Source organism: Pyxicephalus adspersus, chromosome 5 (genome assembly GCF_032062135.1).
Source record: "Pyxicephalus adspersus chromosome 5, UCB_Pads_2.0, whole genome shotgun sequence".
Classification (NCBI taxonomy): Eukaryota; Metazoa; Chordata; class Amphibia; order Anura; family Pyxicephalidae; genus Pyxicephalus; species Pyxicephalus adspersus.
Window position 1 is genome coordinate 76,536,500 of NC_092862.1, and position 19,614 is coordinate 76,556,113.

The 19,614-nt window shown below is 34.3% G+C and overlaps 1 protein-coding gene across 6 annotated transcripts in view; it reads right to left on the reverse strand.

Moving 5' to 3' along the window:
• LOC140331146 (poly(rC)-binding protein 3-like) overlaps positions 1 to 19,614 on the reverse strand; it is a 430,678-nt gene that overhangs the window by 202,389 nt on the left and 208,675 nt on the right. The gene's annotated exons all lie outside the window — the stretch shown is intronic.

Sequence of the window (19,614 nt, forward strand, 5' to 3'; positions counted from 1 at the left end):
TTTATGTATGCAAAACCACAAGGAAGCTGTAACCTGTTTTTAAAAGATATTTATCTTTAATAAAGAAAGTGGAGACTGTGTTACAGTCTGAATTTCAATGGCTGACATCAGCATATGAGATCTAACTAAATGGACATTGTTGTATTTACATAGAAAAAAAAATACTTATGAGGTTCTTGTGGTTCTGTGTGGCCATTGTTTATGTCTTCCATAACATGTGAAACAAGTCTTAAACAATGGCCCAATAGATGTGAAATATACAATTCAATGCAGTCATATTCACTTTCTTGACCAGATCCAAAAGTTCTCTACACTCTACACAAAAATCATCAGGTAAAGAATTAACTTTACTTAAAAAAATTAAACCCATCAGGAAGGACAGCTTAGTGCTTTTTTCCTATAAATCAACACAGAAAACCCAAACCGTAACTCTTTAAAAAAAGCTTTCCAATATCAGACAAGGAGGATTTAAAATGGGTGTGGCTTTCACAATAAATTCCATGCTGGTTCAAAAGTAGGGCATTGTATGATGTATGATGATATTGTGATATAGAATCAGTACACACATATAACTAAATATAGGCTTGGGCTGAACTCATAAAGTTAACATATCAGCATAAAGAGCCGTGTCCTATTATGTAGGTTTGTGAGTGAGTGAGCCTGATGCATTGTACATAATGTTAAACTTGTGCTGGCATTGACTACTAACTACCTTAATGTTCTCCTAACTCCAAAGAGTAATTGCAAGCCAGGGGTGTCCATCACTTTAGAGAGACATGGTACAGATGTGCTATTGATTAGTAAGCTGTTTCTTAAATGGAAAAGGGCAGATTTTAGGGCAGAACAGCTGAGACAACATATATTGACACGCACAAAAAGTATTCTTGCTTTATTTGCATAGTTGGTGGAACCATGAAGAAAAGTGATATGAACAGTTCTTAATACCTAACAGAACTGAGTAAATCAACCCCAGCATGCTTAATAGACTACAGTCTGCAAGCAAAGATTTGAAAAAATTTAGATTCTGTATGAAGTTGTAAAGTTGATGCAGGATGAATCTGCTTTGAACAAAGTTATGAGCATTTGTGACATGCTGCAAAGAACCTAAAAAAAGTCCCAATTAAACTGAAGATGTACAGTAACCCAGCAACTACTTTTTCTTTACTTCAAAGGACTTCTCATGCAACAAACACTTTGAGCCAGTTATAAATAATGTAACATTTCCCATTAGGAATATACATTTTCTCAGGGCAACCATAAGCTGTAATGATGAACAGTTGTGAAAGTGTAAACATATGTTTTATGCTAAAATAGTATATGAAATTAAATAATATATAGACATATAATGGGCTCTACGTCTAACACTAGTTTTTTTTTTTTTTTTGCTACACACTGACAAGTGACTAACTACTGTTGGAGGATTAATGTATTTCCTTAAACTACTGAACTCTTGTCCAATTTATTTCAACTTTGAAATGTGTTAATGGAGTCTTAGGTAGTTGCCAACATTTTGTAAATACTAAAAATTTTGAGCAGTAAGCAAAGTAAAATTTGCATCTAAAGTCTGTGTTTGTGTCTAACTAATGTACTGGCCCAAGACATACAAGTGATTGCTTCTTTTTTTTTTTCAGTAGTGATTCCTAATATGAACAATACGACCTAGTTTAATAACTAGAATGCATGCAGCAACTACCATAATGTTTAAATTTTTTTTGACTTAATAATTATTTTAGCAAAAAATCCTAAAAGCTTAGTGATTTGCACCTATCAATTGTTATTGAACTGCAGTTTTCTACAAATAGCAAATTGTAAGTAAGAACAAAAAATACATTTCATATACATTAAACATATATATTCAGAATTGTTCTGTTCTTTATCCTTCATTTAAAGGTAAATTCTGTGATAACTGTTTACATATTTTACAGAAAAAACTGAATTGGAGCAAGTAGATTGAATACATTTTTATTTGACACTATTTGTACTGTCTGTTATTTTCCCGCTCTTAGAAGCAACTATATTATCATTACCAGTATAATATTGACTGTATTTTATTATTGCAGAATATAATTGAATCTATATGAAGTTTTGTATTTGTTTTACACACTGTATTGGGTATTAATAAATATTACTGCTTAACATATAAATGAAGTACACTGTATATTTTAGATTTTTTTTTGGTAAATCCAAGAATGCACATGCTTCATAATGTACTTTCAAGGCAGAACTTGGCTTATGATGAGACAGGTCTATACTCTATGTAAAAAAGGACAGATGATGTCCCTTCTTCAATAAAACCTACTAACTGATCATTGTCTTCTGACAAAAAAGCTATAGATCAAATTAGAAAAATTCTGAGATTCCAAAAAAAAAGTTAAATTAATTTTGCAAGAACAAAGTGATATACTTTGTTAGCATACACAATAATTTAACTCACTATAGCTTGGGCCACTGATCCTCCAGCTAAAAACAAAACAACATACCATGATAGGTTGTTCCAATGCCCAAATTTTAATTTTGACAAGAAGAACAATTTTTACAGTCATTTCTATTGCATGAGAGTTAGGCTTAAAAACACTATATGGTGTTCCTGGAAGTGTTCTCATAAAAGGCCTGATTAATGAAAGCAAAGTTGCAGAGGATAGAATATATGGATATAAAGACTATATGTATAATAGAAAGGTTGGACACATTTTCATAAGTGAACCTGGGTGATCCAGCAAACATTGAATAGATTTCCTAAAATCATTTGTTAGCAAATGTTTGCTTTCCTGGCCCATTGTACCATTCCAGTTTTTTTGGATCCCTCAGCTTCACTGATGAAAGTGTATCCTCTCCTATCTTGGAGGCCCAAAGTGTCAAAAAGGGGGGAGCACTCCGGAGCTGTAAAAAACTGAAAAGGAAATAAAGTTTTTGCAGGGTAAGGGAGGCAGGCCTCTACATGAATGGTCCAGTGAGGAAGTAAATAGGAAGGGAAAAGAGTGACAGGTGGCATGGTTAGTGGAGTGGTATAATGGGGGTAGTAGATGGGATATTCAGCTATTGGAGGGGGAAAATACTAACTAGGCTACTGTAAGGGAGATAACAACTTTGGAAGAATTTTTTAATGCATGCTGTACAGTTGAGAGATTTGGGGCAACTTAAATCTGAAAAGATTCAGAGCATGTGCTTTAAATCAAACAAAAAAATGATGCAATTGTCATACTCTTTGGCTTGAATAACTAATTGATATTGGGACATATTATTAATGCAGTGAATGTGGGAAATAAATGTACTAAAAAGACACATATACCAGAAATGACCTGCAGTGAAAGTTTGGTAAATATCACATTGATTGCTATAAATATACCGCTGGGAATTGGTGGCACATATATGTACTCATGCTACACTATACTTCTTGTACTCTATCATACCAGAAATAAAGTTTCAACATTATTTTGAAAGGTTATACAGCCTGAAAACATTAGAGCTGTGAATGTTACCAACACACATCAGCTATATCATGCCTTAAAAACTAACACAAAATGTTATCTTTAACTTGGAAGATTCAATTAACTTAATAGGCAGCATGCAGGTAATAAATGCAACCCAATCGCCTAGTATAAATTTGCAGATTTCTTGTTTCACACAATGTATACGTAGTTTCCATTTGATTTCCCAAAATCAAACAAGGTTTTTCTACTTGGAATTCCTGTCACTGTTAGAGCCAGACTTCTAATCCAGTTGGTTGTTTTCGCTGTAAAGTCTGTACACTGGGAATATTGCATAGGTCACTAACCTGCTCTCAAATAATGGCTTTGTAGAATGAGAACCCCTGACAGTATGGTTAGATTTGAAATATCCATCCGGCAACATTTAACTGAAAATTCAGCAGCCCCCAGTGTGCTAAGGGAAAACCAATTTGTAATGAATCAAAAACTGACATCTTCCTCTATGTTGTGTTTTTGCCTATGCTTTCTTTAGCACAGTATCTCCGTCATGATTATATTTCACATACACACATTGCTTGCAGATAAGGTACGGTAGGTGCTGGATAACACATAATTGTCTGGTAATACAATCCTGGAAAACACAAGCATTCTCTCTCTCTCTTTTTTACATTTTAACATTATTTATTATTTATATATATATTATTTGGCTTCAATGTAAAGTCCACGTTTAGACACCATCATTTCTATACAATAAAGGGGTCAAGATATTAGTATGCATTTACTTCTGCTGTTTTAATGCAATGTTAGCTTACAAACTTTTTTTTCCAGATAGTATTCCTTCTGCTGCAATAAGCTCTGGTCTTGTGTCTCTTAACCGTTATTTACCGAAAAATATTAAAGAAAAAAGACATTAAAGAAAACTATTAAAGAAAAAAAATATTAAAGAAAAATATTAAAAATATACAAGACACTAGAGCTAGTAACTATCAGACCTGGAAAAATAATGTCACTGGAAGTAAACTGTGAGTTAAAGAATTCAGCAAAATTTAAATAACCATTTTAAACTGCAAAAGTGCTGACATTACTGGGAAAAAAGGGAAATTTCACAAACTTTTTAAAAAGGATTTTTTCTTTAAAAAATCTTACTTTTGAGCAAATTGCACAAAAAAATGGTGCGACTTTTACTTTTCTCATCCCTGTTTCTCAGTGTTGCTGCTGCTGTTCCATAGCACAAGCAAAACTTACAACACAGACTTTTATAATTTTTTTTATTTTTTTTCACACAGTTCCCCAGAATTTCTCTTATCACAGTTTACAGTGAAATCTCTATATTGAGCTGCATGCCACAGATTATGCAGATGTAATCCTGATATTGTTTTGTGTTTTTTAAAGTTTACATTGAAAATTGTACACTGATATACACCACATATTCAGCAGTTGTGATCCTGAGTTTCTCTATTACTATGCTTGAAACAAATCATTTAAAAGTTTGCTAACAATTTTTTTTTCAATTTAAGTGACTGGTGCCCCACTATTCAATGAACTCACTTCTCTGCACGTATTTTTTATTTTTCTGTTACTTACTATTTAATGTATCTAATTGATTTTTTCAACCTTCTCTGTTTTTTTTAGAGCCTGTTCAGTTTTTTTGGCAAAAAAGTTTGCACCAAATAGGTCTTTTCATTATCCTTTTCAGCAGGTTTCAGCATGCACATTGCATCGTCAATGGGTGGTTTGCCACCTCTGCGGACTCCATAGAATTTTGCAGCTGCCTGTGCAGGCTTTTTAGAGGCTGTTAAGAGAGCATTCAAAAAGGATATTGAATATCCTAAGTCCTGCTATGTCTGCACATTAGCTAGGAAACTTAATGAGAAAATTGACTAGAATCCGTGCCTTTGTTATAAACATTAGAGATAATTTGCTAATTTTAAACCTAAACTACTTTTATAAATAAGGTCATGCAACTCTCTCTGGTCCTAAAATTAGCCTGTACATTTTTCCAAATAAAGCAAAACATTTACTATAATTAGCCCTCTGATACAATATATATCAGAAAGGATGTAGCACAAGTTTGGTTTGAGGCTAGTTTATTACACATGTTTTTGCACAGATTCAGAGTTAATTATTTCAAATATTTAGTGGGTCCTATGCAAATACTTCTAGTTAAATCAGAACTAAACTTGGCCAACTCACCTGTCTGCATTTAAGCACCACACACCATCATCTTCTCTCTATTTTTCCACTTCTGGATGATCTTTGGCCATCTTGATTAGCTTTGCTGGGGTGACAAAGCCACAAATCACCCTGGAACATGCAAGGGAAGCTGGTAATGCCAGGTTCCCTTTTCAACTAAAGTTCCATTTTTTTACCACTGATTTGATACTCCACAGTATGGAAAACATACCATATTGAAGGTTACCAAGACTTGGGTTACAAACACAAAATGCTGCAATGCCATGAAACCCATTGCAGTGAGCAATATTTTAGTTGTCCCATCAGTACAAAATCACAAATCACAAAAGCTATATTTTTAGCCCTTAAAAATCAAAAGGAAAAATAAAGATAGTGTTTATTTTACTGGTTTATTTTACTGTCATTATTTCAGTGTCAAGTTTGTGATTACCATGAAACTGTCAGTTTTGAAGCAATTGTAGATTGAGTTGAAAATAGCAGGATGCTGGATGTGACAAAAGCTGATTGTAACTTTGCTGATTTGTCTAACTATTGAAAATGTGCAATTACACATGCAGCACAGTAAGTGTGATAGTTACACTTACTGTAACTGCACAGAAGCATGAAGTCACTGTGAAATGCGAATGTTGTATTAAAAGGATTTTAGTTATTAGATAGATTGCATCTGTAATAATGGTGCCATTTCAAATAGAATAGAAACCTTTGCTTATATAATAATATATAAAAAGGGAGAGATTTAATTCTAAAACTATATATTCATGATATTATTAAGACTCCTACTTTATTTATTGTCCTATAAGTGGGCTTTTTACTTTATGCGGTTTCCATTTTTTTTGGCCTTGACCAGCGTCACCATTACAAAATGAATTATCAGTGTTCATGTCTCAAAAGATCACATTAGCAATGGCAGATGTTTGCAAAGATTTTGTGTAGTAGGTGAACTGTCTTGTCTTGTTACTAACTTTAACATTGTTGAATACTATCCATGATACATTTTTTTTTTTGCACTAACAGTTATATGTTTACAGCAAGCTTTCTGGAGTTTACCACCTTCACCTGATATACACAATTGTAGTAAAAAACATTTTTCATTAAACACGAGGACAAAGATTGTCTGATGAAGTTAAAAGATACCCATGGCATATCACATAATTAGTGTATTATTGTCTTATTAGGCCATGTATTTCACAGGAAGCTGGGGGTCTTCTACATAAACCCTTATAACATTTAACCAGTACTGGCATGTAATAGCAACCACATGTTTATACCCTAAAAGCAGACTTCTGGCATCATTTTTACCTTCTGTCTACCTTCTAGAGATATAGAACAGTCTATTTAGAGTTCAGTGGTATAAAATATGAAAGTGAACAAAGTTAAGTAAAGCACTTAAGTCTAAACACTTAATTTCAGATTGATTATTCTTTATTATGAAAGCAGATTTAAACAGAGCGAGGATCCTGTGACCTTGATCAGATTTTGCAGAGCAGTGGAGGCCCTGATGTCACTGTACAGTAGAGAATACTTGTCACTGAAAACGGCAATAAAGTCAATGAAAAAAAAAGTGCAAAATACAAATCTAAATTTAACAATTTTATACCCCCCCCCTTTTGCATGCACTCATAATTACACAAACTCAATACAAAAGACAATTGTGTCACATGTTATATGTGTTGTTAACACATGTTAAGTGAGTAATGTAATGTACACATATAAAGTAATGCCACTAAAGAGTTTTCATTTTCATTGTGTCATGGATGCACACCAAGTACTTTGTTGGTAAATAAATAAATAAATATATATATATATATATATATATATATCATCTGAGAACAGAGTAGACAGGGATCTGTCCTGGAGCCTACTCAGTGGTTAGAAGTCCCCTAAATGACAAATTTTAGCTTTTTGTTGTTGGCAAACCCCAGCTCAAAGCTTTCATGTCAGATGATGCAAAAGTGGGATAAATTATCCTTCCGCCAGGTATAAAATATGAAAGTAAGAACTATTAGGTATTCCTAGTGCAATTTGGAACAGGGGGATTATGTTTAACATAAAATGGGGTTTATGCTTAACATATCATTAAGCCCCTGATGTCCTGTAGCTTGGAGGTTGACAATCCATTTACATTCAGTTTGTAGTAGTTTGGTGTCCCAATCACTTTCCCTTGGGTTGAAGGGGACATGCTTAAGGACATAAAAGCTAATGACAGATGGATTGTAGTTGTGGTGGGTCCCCAGATGAAAGCTAATGGGGGTGGTGATTCCCACTGAGGTGATCGAGTAAACGTGTTTGTAGATTTTTTTTAAAGGCTTTTTTGGCGTTTTCAACATAAAAAGATCTGGAAGTGCAATTAATCAAATATATGATCCCAGGTGTGGAGCAGTTAATATAGCACTTAGGGTGGTGTACTAGCCCATTTGGTAGGGGTGTGAACTGTGCCTTTTTAATCCAGGTACATTAGTTACAATGACCACACTTGAAAGTGCCCTTGATATGTGTGATTAGAGAGGGAATCTGGAAATGGCTGCGAACCAACTGGTGCCTTAGGGACGGTGATGTCCTAAAGACAAATTGGGGTTTATCCCATTATGTAAATTGTATCTCTTTTGTATATTTTCTATATAAATGAAGACTGTTTCAAGACTATTGTATATTTTGTTTATACACAGTAGGTAACATTCTTCACAAATCCTCTAAGCCGATAAGTGAAAAAAAACGATAAGTGAAGTTTAATGTGAGCCTAGTTAACTTAATCAGTCCTTAATACCTTCCTAGGGGTGCCATAAATCATAATATTGTGCAGCCATTGTTTTAGTTTAGGGTCACCCTCTTCATTGTGTTTTCTCATTAAAATGTTTTCTGTGTGCTCTGTAAAAAGCTTGAACTCATCCTTTACCAAACATCCTATTAGTAATTGAGCTAACCATGGTCTGAGCTAACTATGGGATAGGAGAGAGACTTGTTCTAGGGCAGGGGTTGGCAAACTTTTATGGCCACTAGGCCATTTCACGGGTGGGAGGGAGCACAGTAGGCCGGACTCTGAGTCCTGCGCAAATGACCCTGCCCACCACCAGGGAACGCCCCCCGAAGTGAAATCCCTCTCCTCCGTATGCATTGCAGAGGAGAGGGATTTCCCTTCTAGGAACGTTCCCTATTTACCGCAGCGGCGGAAGTATCAACGCCAGCCATGATAAATAGGGGAGCCACAGCAAGGAGGCGGCACCAGATCTCCCGCGGCTCCAATAGTTTCTAACGCCCCCTGGTCGATCCGCCGGCAACCATTGGGCCGGATCGGCCAGGGGACGTTAGGCCGGAACAAAATACCGTCTAGGCCGCATCTGGCCTAAAGTCCAGAGTTTGCCAACCCCTGTTCTAGGGCTTAGTGAAACATACAAAAAATTTTTTACAAGTACTTCTTTGTAAAAATCCAGGGAATACTGAGCCTAAGGCACAGCACATTACTTTACTGTGAACTAACAAGGGATATAAGGAATCACTCTTTAATTCACGTTATGTGCAAAGTACCCATTAACATTTTATTTGCAAGTAGAAAGAGCTGGCAAATTAAATGTTGCTTTTTCAATAATTGTACTCAATATGTAAGAGGGTACAAAGAACTTATTTTCCAGTTTACTTTAAGGAAGAGGGTATTTTAATTACCTTGCTGTAGATAATTAAAAAAGCCAGCTATTTCCACTGAAATTATTTAACAGCTTTAACTTTGATGTTTGATCAAATACCGTAAAAACCATGACTGAAGGTAGGTGAAATAAAATCAGGTAAAGCAAAATTGGCTGACTTTAATATCACTTGAAAATAAAAAGGATTCTCTTTAATGTGGATAAAAACCTAAATTATTTGCTAGAACACTAACTTTACTGTTGCAGTTGATGTCTGGATAGTTTAAAATGACCAATTATAAGGATTTGCTGTTGTTTTTGTAACTTGGCTGACATGACAAATGGCATGACAAATTCTAGAAAATACAATTATTATCTTTACTTTGTACATTTACACATATGACTTTTCATTCAGAGCCTAGGGGTATTTATACTACTTTCCAAAAACCACCTCAACTCCAGGAAATCAAATAAATAGGTAACATTTTTTACCAGTAAATATGAGCACAGGTGTAATTATTTAGACATTGTTGTAACAGAAAACCTTATTTAACTCACTATGTTACATGGAGAAATAAAATGGCTTCACTGGGGATTGAACACAGGACCCTTTGAATGTAAAACAGTTTGGATGTCAACTATATTATAATATGCTACATACAAAATATTTTTAAAGCAATCAATGAGTCTCAGAAATCATATATAAAACACAATAATTTTTTTAATTATAGAAATTCTTTTTTTACCCACACACCCTCAGTCTATTCATGAAATGCTTTTTTTATAAACCTTCACATTCATTATAGTTTTTGGCCCAGCAGACCTCTTGCCCATAATCCTCAGTGGCAGCCTAATGTACTTTTGTAGCAATTAGTTTCAAACAACAGATGTCTCTCAGCAAACAAGAGGAACTCATAATTCAGCAGTTAGTTGTCATATTTTTTACATTATGAACCTACTTACAACTTTACATGATCCAAGGGTAAAGAATGAAAAAAGTATAAAAATACAGAAATCATAGAAGCCTGTCGCTGTTTTATTAATAATGTCATGTTTCTACAGACAGACACATAGGAATTCTCATACAAAGATAATGGACAACTGAATCAATATTATATGAGTTTGACAGAAACTTTTTCTTATAGCTGGAAAGCAAAACTATTTTGGATCTTACATCTCATTCTCTCATTTACCTAAAAGTAAAAGTAAATGAGAAAAGACCTCTGATAAGTAAGTTATATAAAAAGTATTCCCAGTAAGAAAGTTTTAAGGTAGATAGTCACAACCCCATATTTATATTAGGGCATTACAGTCTGCATATACACTATATAAAAAACTGTCTCCCAACATGTACGCAGTAAAAGCCTATCTTCCTACTCCTTATTGCCGACATGATTATTTATAATATCATTTGCTTAGAAAACACAATTCTGCCAGTTACAGTATAGTTAATTCTAATAGCAGCTGTTATACATGGTTAGGTCATGCCCCCTTCAAAGCTTTAGATATAAGAAAAAAAATCATTTAGTTGCTTACAAACAGGTTCTTAGTCACACAGAATCATTCCATTCTGCTTTGTTCACTTAGCAATTAGAAGCATATCCCCTGCTCTCTGTACATCAAAAAAACATTTTTGGTATAATCTAAATGTGGCACACTTCCAGGTTCTCCAGGCTGTAGCTGATAGAAAGTTAGGAGTGATGCAAGCAATCTTTCCAATCTAAATGTTAATGGTTGCCACCCCAAAGCAGATACGATTATTTGTGAAATAAAGAAAGTAAAGCTGTGCTTTTTGGGCAAAAAATACAATTGTATTAATGTGACTTTCAAAATGGCAGATAATACAGTGCAGTATTTGGGGTGTATGGTCATGCCCATTCCATTATCCTGGGACATATGGACCAACAACTATACAATGAAGATCCCTGACTAGGTAATGCTAATTAAAGATAAATATATGTGTCCCTTGTCTCAACACGTTTCGCCTAGCAGCTTCCTCAGGGGATCTGGTGAGTCCGATGATACTTGTTACCCAGTGTAGTAGGTTTTCTCATTATATTTGATGTCCATGTTGATGAGAGAGAGGTAGGAGGGATCCACATATTTTCATAAATGGTTAAAAGAATGCATTTCTGCAGCGTTAGTATATCTTTGGTAGCATCAGCTTTTTAATGGAAAATAGTGGAGGAAAGCATTGTTACAACATTTACACCAAGCAGAAGTGATATAAGATAAATATATATAAAAAACACTGGGGGATATGGCAAATGAATAATAAAGTAAAATGTTAAGTGAGGAATATGCAATTAATGACTTTTTGAAAAGCCAAGACTTTACAAAACACTGAGAATCACCAACAATTTGCAGAAAAAGGTGATCCATGAGGGGTAATTTCAAATGTAAATGTTGTATGAACTGTACTAAATGGAGGGAGAAATTATCAATATGCCAAAAGAAAATTACATCATAAAGTGGATTGCTCCTCTGAGTTTGATATTTATTAATTAAGTTCCTAAATGTGAGTCCTATTATATAATCTATTAGGGCTATAAAGAAAATAATATATGAGCAATAGAATAATGTGCTAACACAGAATATGTGTTTGGTGCCTTGCCATGACTTTACTTAAAACATAATGGTACCCCATTATTCTGCAATGCTTACAAATTTTGAAGAGGTGATAAGGCGGGAGACCTTTTAACATGTGAGAATAAATGATGACATAATTTAAAAAGGAATTCACCACCAGGTTTAAATAAAAATTTGGATTTTACTAATGGGTTTCATTAACCACCTGAGCGTTACACTGATTTCTAGATTTCTGTTCCAAAAGCGTCACCGGTTTTCATGAAATTTTTTTTTTAAATTGTAGACCTGTAACTTACAGAAATATGTCCGAATAGGGTTCTAGTAGATATCATGAATATAAAAAATGTTTGAAACACACAATCATGTAAAAAAAAAAAAAAAACTTTTAATAAAATTAAAGGAAAAACACAAAAATCAGCTTAAACAAGAACACATAAATAAATGAAAAATACTGAAAATGCGATAATTCGGTATAATGTATAGTAATATATTTTTCTAAAACACCTCCCTAGTGTCCGTCACATACCTATAGACAAAACCACATAAATATATTTTCTATTATTTTGTATTGGATTGGATACAGGACTTTGTATTAAATCCAATACAAAAAATTAGAATTTTCCGCTACGACCCTCATCGACGGGCGCACGCACGCGCATCATCAGGAATCGCCGAGGGACGCGTACGCAAATGCCGGGTATTCTAATTCTTTCCAAACTTCCATGCAAAAAGTGTTACATTTTTTGCATGGAAATTTATTTTGGATTGTAGGCTCTAATTCACCGAATTACCGCATAACTCACCAAAATATGTCCAAAATTTTATAAATTTAATAATTAAATTTTTTTTTATAAAACATAAAAAAAACATAAAAAAAAAAAAATCTTTAAAAAAAACTAAAAAAAGTAAAAAAAAAAAAAAGTGTAAAATGTAATGTACAGTAGCTTATATAATATATATATAATACAATTATATATATATTATATAAGGATTTCTTTGTATTGAACTCACAGCTTTTTTGTATTGAGTTCAATACAAAGGAACTCAATGCAAAATTTTGAATTTGCCGCCCCGCCTCCCTCCCGCGCCGACGCACGCAGCGACGTCACCGGGGAACCCCGGTGATCGTCTCTGCACTCGCCGGCTGAACACAGAAGAGGACAGACGTGTCCGGAGGAGCGGAGGGAGAAGGTGAGTATTTTTTTTTTGTCCAGCGATCGACGCTGGACAGTGACAGGCACAGGGATAGGGACAGGGACAGGAGGGAGAGGAAGCCGGCTGGCTTAGAAAAGAAAGCCAGCTGGCTTTCTCCTCTAAGCCGGCCGGCTTTTTCTTTTAAGGAGAGGGACACCCGACGCTGGAGGACGACGCTGGAACATGGACCCGACGCTGGATTAGCACAGCGGGACCAGGTAAGTGGGGATTTTAGTGTAGGCGAAAAAATACGGGCTTAACCAAAAGAGCCAAAATATTTAGTGCGAGAAATTACGGGCTTAGCGCTTAGGGGGTTAAGGGTCACACTGTTTTTGTAATATTCTACTACAACTCCAATGAGGGTCAAATTGCCATTTTTAATAATCCTTTTCTCCACTGTCATGCTCAAAACTCAAGGGATTCTTTTGCTATTTGGGGACTTTAACCTAGCTTTAGATCAGATTCTGGACAAAACTAGCAGGCCCAGCTATAGGCACCCAAAAGATTATGATAAACAGTATGATTTGATTGATATCTGGAGAGAGCACAACTCATCTTCTAGAGACTATACACACTATTCTGCTGCCCATAAACAGTACTCTTATTCACCACCTGGTTGGATCAAAGTCCACTGTTGTTGCAACTTCATGGTCTGATTATGAAGACCTCATACTTTCATTGGAAACTAAATGATAGTTTACTGAGTGATCCATTGGTCCATTCTGAACTTGAAAAATTGATTATGGGCTTGCATTTTGCTCCCATCATTAATTAAATTTGACCATCTGGGCGGAAATAATTAAAATAGCCACTGCCTTAAGAAATCTCATAATCAATTTGTTGATTCCAAACTCAAACACTACCATGACCTTAAACACATGAAACCCACAATTGGATTTACATCCTCTAATTGAGTATTTACACAGAGAAATTAATCTGCAGCTAATAAGCCGACAAATTTTTCCCTTTGGGTGATAAACCTGATGGACTATTAGCTAACCTAAGGTACATGCATTCCTGAAAATTAAATTTAAAGATTTGACACAAAATACTGAGCTTATTTTATCTGAATTTGAGACCTTCTAAAGCAAGCTATACAGGAAGTCGTTACCCTTGCCTTAGCCTATGGCAGTTCTTAGAGGTCTCCATCCTCCGATTGAATACGAGACACAATGGTTTATTGGGGATGCCTTTAACCACTCTGAGAAAACTTTTAGTTCTTAAATTGCATTAAACGGGGAGTCCCCCTGGACCAAATGGATTTTCTAACGTTTACTTGGCTCCGATTTGGTTTTTCACTGGGCTGATTATTTAATCTTCATCAGGGAAGGCCATTTGCTCATTCCAGATAATAAAAATAGCCACCAGGCAAGGCTGCTACCTGTCCCCTATACTATTTGCTTTAGCAATAGAGCCCTTAGCGATAGCAATTTACTTCAACCCAGATAGCAAGGGTATTCAATGTGGCTTGGTGGAACACAAGAGTGCTTTGTTTGCAGATGACATACTTATGTATATCTCGTTCCCATTAGTTACCCTCCTAAACCTATTCAAATTATTAGACAGTTTTGCAGGGCTATTGGGTCTCCAAATAAACTGTTCCAAGTCCCAAGTGCTTAACATTAACCTTAATGCACTCCTAATTTTTCTACTCAAAGAGAATTTTGACTTCTTTTGGGGTGAAAGGTCTCTGCAATACTGAGAGAACCAGGTTACCCCCAACTTTCTCTCAATCTATCAGGCTTTTTAGGCAGACTTTGACAGACCTCAACTGCTGGTCCATTTCTTCCCCCTCGTGATACATAGCTGTAATCAAAATTATTGTACTGCCTAGAGTGTTAAACCTTTTTTGTACCCCACCCATACCTACCCAGAGTTGTGGTTCTTTCCCACTTTCAAACAATAATTATGGAATTTATATGGTGTGGTAATTGCAATTTGATGCCCAACAATCACAAGGAGGCATGAGAGTCTCACGTTTACCATCAGTTCATCCCCAAGCTCTTGCTTGTCCCTTACTGGACAGAAGCTATTATGTGGATTTCAAAGAAGTCAAGGCCCCCTCCATGACTTAGTAATAATCCTAAAATTTGCTCTCCTTATACTTACACCTCTCTGGGACAACCCTGAGTTTTTTCTTGGGAAGGTTCAATTCAGGTTCAATTCAGGTGGTGGGTAAATAAAGGCTTTCTGCATCATGGTTATCATTGAAAATGGCAGTGGGAAATGGCAGCTTCTGTGGGGAGAATATTTTAGATATAGACAAATTCTATCCTTTGTGTATTAAAAACCAAAATTATTTTTTCCTCTGTTGTGCTTCACTCCCTTAGAGAGCTTCCTCCAATAGCTGATATCAAGGGCTAGATCCCCATTTTTATTTGCTGCTTTCTTTGACCTCTCAGCTAAATTAGCATACATGGGATCATGAGGAATGAAGCGAGATTCCCTCTCCAAAGTTTCTCTGAACTCCTTAATAATTGAAGCAAACTGTAAAACTCTACCAAGACCTGCTTTGCTTTTGGGGCTGTCCTACCCTATTGAGCAGAGTTTTTGGATGAAAACTGTCACACTTATTTCCTCAATGGTACAAATCAACAAGACACCCGAAGGTGCTTTGTTTAGCAGAATTGATCTTCTGTTTACTAAATCTGTCCAAAAACTTTCCACGTACATCCTATAGGCGGTCTGCATAACATCAGCAAAAGCATGGAAATCAAATTCCCTACTTATGTACCCTATGATCTGAAAATTATACTGGATTTTGGTAAATTATAAAACAACCTGCTCACTGGATAGATTTGATCAAATATGGAATCCTTGGTTGCCATATTGCTCCATTTGACTTTGCATCCCCTCTGCATGTCTTAAGTACCTAGGAGCTGAACAATAGGAGCTGATTCCCCTCTATGGGGGTTTTGTTTGAATCTGGCAGACACTTCTGGTCTATTTAATTATACAATACAAACAAGGCAAATTACAAACTACATTGTACAAGAGTGTATATATATATATATATATATATATATATATATATATATATATAAATAAATATATATATTTCATTTATTGAAAAGCACATTAGTTCTCACAACACATGAGGCAGGCTCTAGATGGTAATTTTCTTTACACGTTTCGTGAAAACACGCATAGAACAAACTTGCAGATAATCATTCAAAATTTCACATTTTCACAATTTCACATAACATTAACAAACTTGATTTTACTGTTCTAAAACTTCTTTACTTCTAAAAATGCAGTTGTTCGATATTCGCAATTTAATAAAAATTATATCTCAGGTTTTGTTAGAGATATGTAAGAGCAAGTGAATATATAATTTAAGAGGGATTTTATGACTTGGGTAAAATTATAAAAAAAATATATTTTATACTGAAACTTCAGTCCATTTGCACAAAATGTATTAAATAAAGATTTCTCCTTGTTTTTGCATTCCTTTGTTGTTGTTCATGTGTGGTTAGTTTACTTTGATGGTGTTGATTTAAGGCAAATAGAATTATCCATGCAATATAATAGGGTGCAAAAACACCCCATCTGTCTTCTGAAGGAAAAGAGCGAAAGAATATATATATATATATATATGTATTTATAATGACATGGCAGATGGGATGTCCACTACATTATATTCTGCTGGTCAGTAGTAACTTAGTATACAATTAGCATGTTACATAGGGTGCTATGGTCATTAGTATGTATTGCAGAGTGAAAGAATCAGTAGCGTGTAATGGTGAGTGAAAAAGTCAGTAGTAACTTAGTACTTTGCATGTTACATGGAGTACAGAGGTCAGAAACATCTAATGCAGAATGCAGGGGTTAGTAGTGTATATTGCAAAATGCATGAGTAAATAGTGAGTAACAAAGTATAAAAGTAGTATATTATGTAGAGTCCAGGCATCAGTAGTATAAAATGCTGAGCTAAATTTTCTTAACATTTCTAGATGTGATCTTAATAAATATGTACTGGTAAAACACATGTGCCAAGGTAGCATGCAATGTCAACTTATCGACAGCCCTGAGCAGAAGGCAGAGCAAAGCCTAATAGTGTGAATTCAAGATGGCACGATGGCACCACTGCAACCTAATTAGTTATGATGTTTCTGCATCATTAAGTCTGCCTCCTATCAGAAAGAGTAGGAGCAGCTCCATAAATAATAAAAAGGCAGTTGAGGCCTGATGGGCTGAAAAGAATAAAGACAACTGGAACTGCACAGCAATTACTGCACAAAGTAAAGAAAGACAACAGGACTGATTTATTAAAGCTCTCTAAGGCTGAAGAAGATAGACTATCAAGGGAGAACCTGGTGATCCAGCAATCGTGCAGCATTAAAAACATTTCCCAGCTAATAGCAAATAATTTTCATGAAATCCATTACAGGTTTGCTGAATCACCCAGGTTCTCCAATCTTTAAGAGCTTTAAAAAATCAGGCCAATGACACACATGTCAGAATTCCACTGGATTTCTATGAACTCCACTGTTTGCCACAAATGCTACATTAGACTGTCATTGAGTATTATGACAGATTTACAGGATGTGAGTTATATGTTTTACTAAGCAGTCTTTTACAAACTTGAAAGTGCAATATAACCTACTGATATGAGCTTATAATCTTCTATTATTATTATTATTATTATTATTATTATTATTATTAATAATAATATTTTTAATATTGTAAATGAATGAAAGAGTGTGGTAATTGATTGGGAGCGGTGCAGCTTGTTTATTAGAAATATTTGGTTTAAATTTGTTTTCATAAACTGTGTTCTATAAATGACAGCTTGTGTTCCAGATCACCAGCAGAAGTGGGACCATCAATTAACGAAAAATTTAGTTTTCTTTATTAATATCATTAAAATAATAAGCTGAAATAACCACCACAAATCATGAGAATAAACAAATATGTGAACAATCATTAGCAACATGTTACCACCAATTTTAAATTGAATTTTAGGTTTTAAAAATACCCACTAGCAAATTTATAAAAAAAAAAATGTGCTCAGTTTATATGCAAAGCTTTACATAGAAAGATTCACTGTTTGTACAGTTACAGATTTCCAATTAGAGTTCATAATGTAAGCTTAAAATAAATAAAAAAACTAATAAAATTAGATTTTTACACTTTTAGCATCTTTAGCACTTTTGCAACTTTACTAGCTTAGGAAAGGGCAATCATTATAGTGCACTGCAGAAAAATAATGATGACACAAGAACCTTTTTCCATAGGAGCAAATGGTACAGTCTGTTAAGTATTTCTAAAGAAAATATTCTTTACTAAAATGAATTATATATTATATTTCATTAGCACTAGAATCAATACTTAGACATTTTTCTTCTGTAAATTATTTACTGCTTTGTATCTAACATTTCCACTTATAGACTTGCAGGAGATTTATACCTGTTTATTTTTAGGTAATTCTTATTTGTGAATTATTTTAAGTGACTGGGCTAACTTACAGTACAGTTTTTTTTCTGGCAAACAGAAAGTACATTTTTTGCAGGGTAAATATGGTGTTCATTTTAGGAGTCATGTCTAACAAACATAATAAAACAAACGTGCATTAGAATTATAGCTTTCCCTTATATGACACCATTTTAAATAAAGATTTATGTAAAGCTTTTATAAAATATAAATATAAAACACAAAACAGATAACAATACAACCAACATAATAAATATTGTTTGGAGTCCTTTGCTAAGATAAATATGTCAATCAATACCTATTTCACCATTGAAGACAAAGCGTTAATTGAATAGTACTTTCCCAAAAATCTAATTGATAAAATTCCCTTAATTCAGTTGTAACAATCCATAAGGCATTATTTCACATCAATATAAAAAAGTAGAATAAAGAGAGTTCTTCACTTCAACAACAGTATAAAGAAATAAGCCATGCCAACCCTGAATATATATGACAATTGAATATAATTGATAACAGAGTGTTTATTTAGGCATAGAGCGAAAAAACATTTACTATATGTTATTATGATAACAAATTAGCAGTACAAATTTAGTACATATTTGTTGGCAGATTGATCAATAATGTATTCTTTATAAAAAAAAGTTTATACAAGGGTAAACAAACTGATTTGAAAACTGAATCACTGCTAAAAAGTATAGTTAAATATTGTCTTCAGCAGAAAGGATAGATAAACATAATATCAGTAGAACCTCATAACTGATAAGAAAAGGTTTCCTGGGAACATTGTAACACATACAAATTTTATTTCATTGTTCAGTGGAAATCCTATCTAAATATTATTTCTAGTTTGAGCTGTATTCACACACAAATGACAGATATGGTATTACCTCTCCCTGCAGTTTTAAAATATGTTTTTATTTGTAGATGACATGGTATTGCTTTGAAAATTCTCTATCTAATTGGACCAAAGCTTTAATTTTATTCCCTTCTCCCCCAATAAAAAGGTATAAAAATAAAAAATGAATCAATACATTTGAATAAATTGCAGAGTATATTGTAGCTACATGGTAAAGAAGCACGTATGCCAAGTAGCATTAATCTGAAATACCTATTAACACAATGCAATAACTGACAACAATGTGCAGAGAAACTAGCAACAA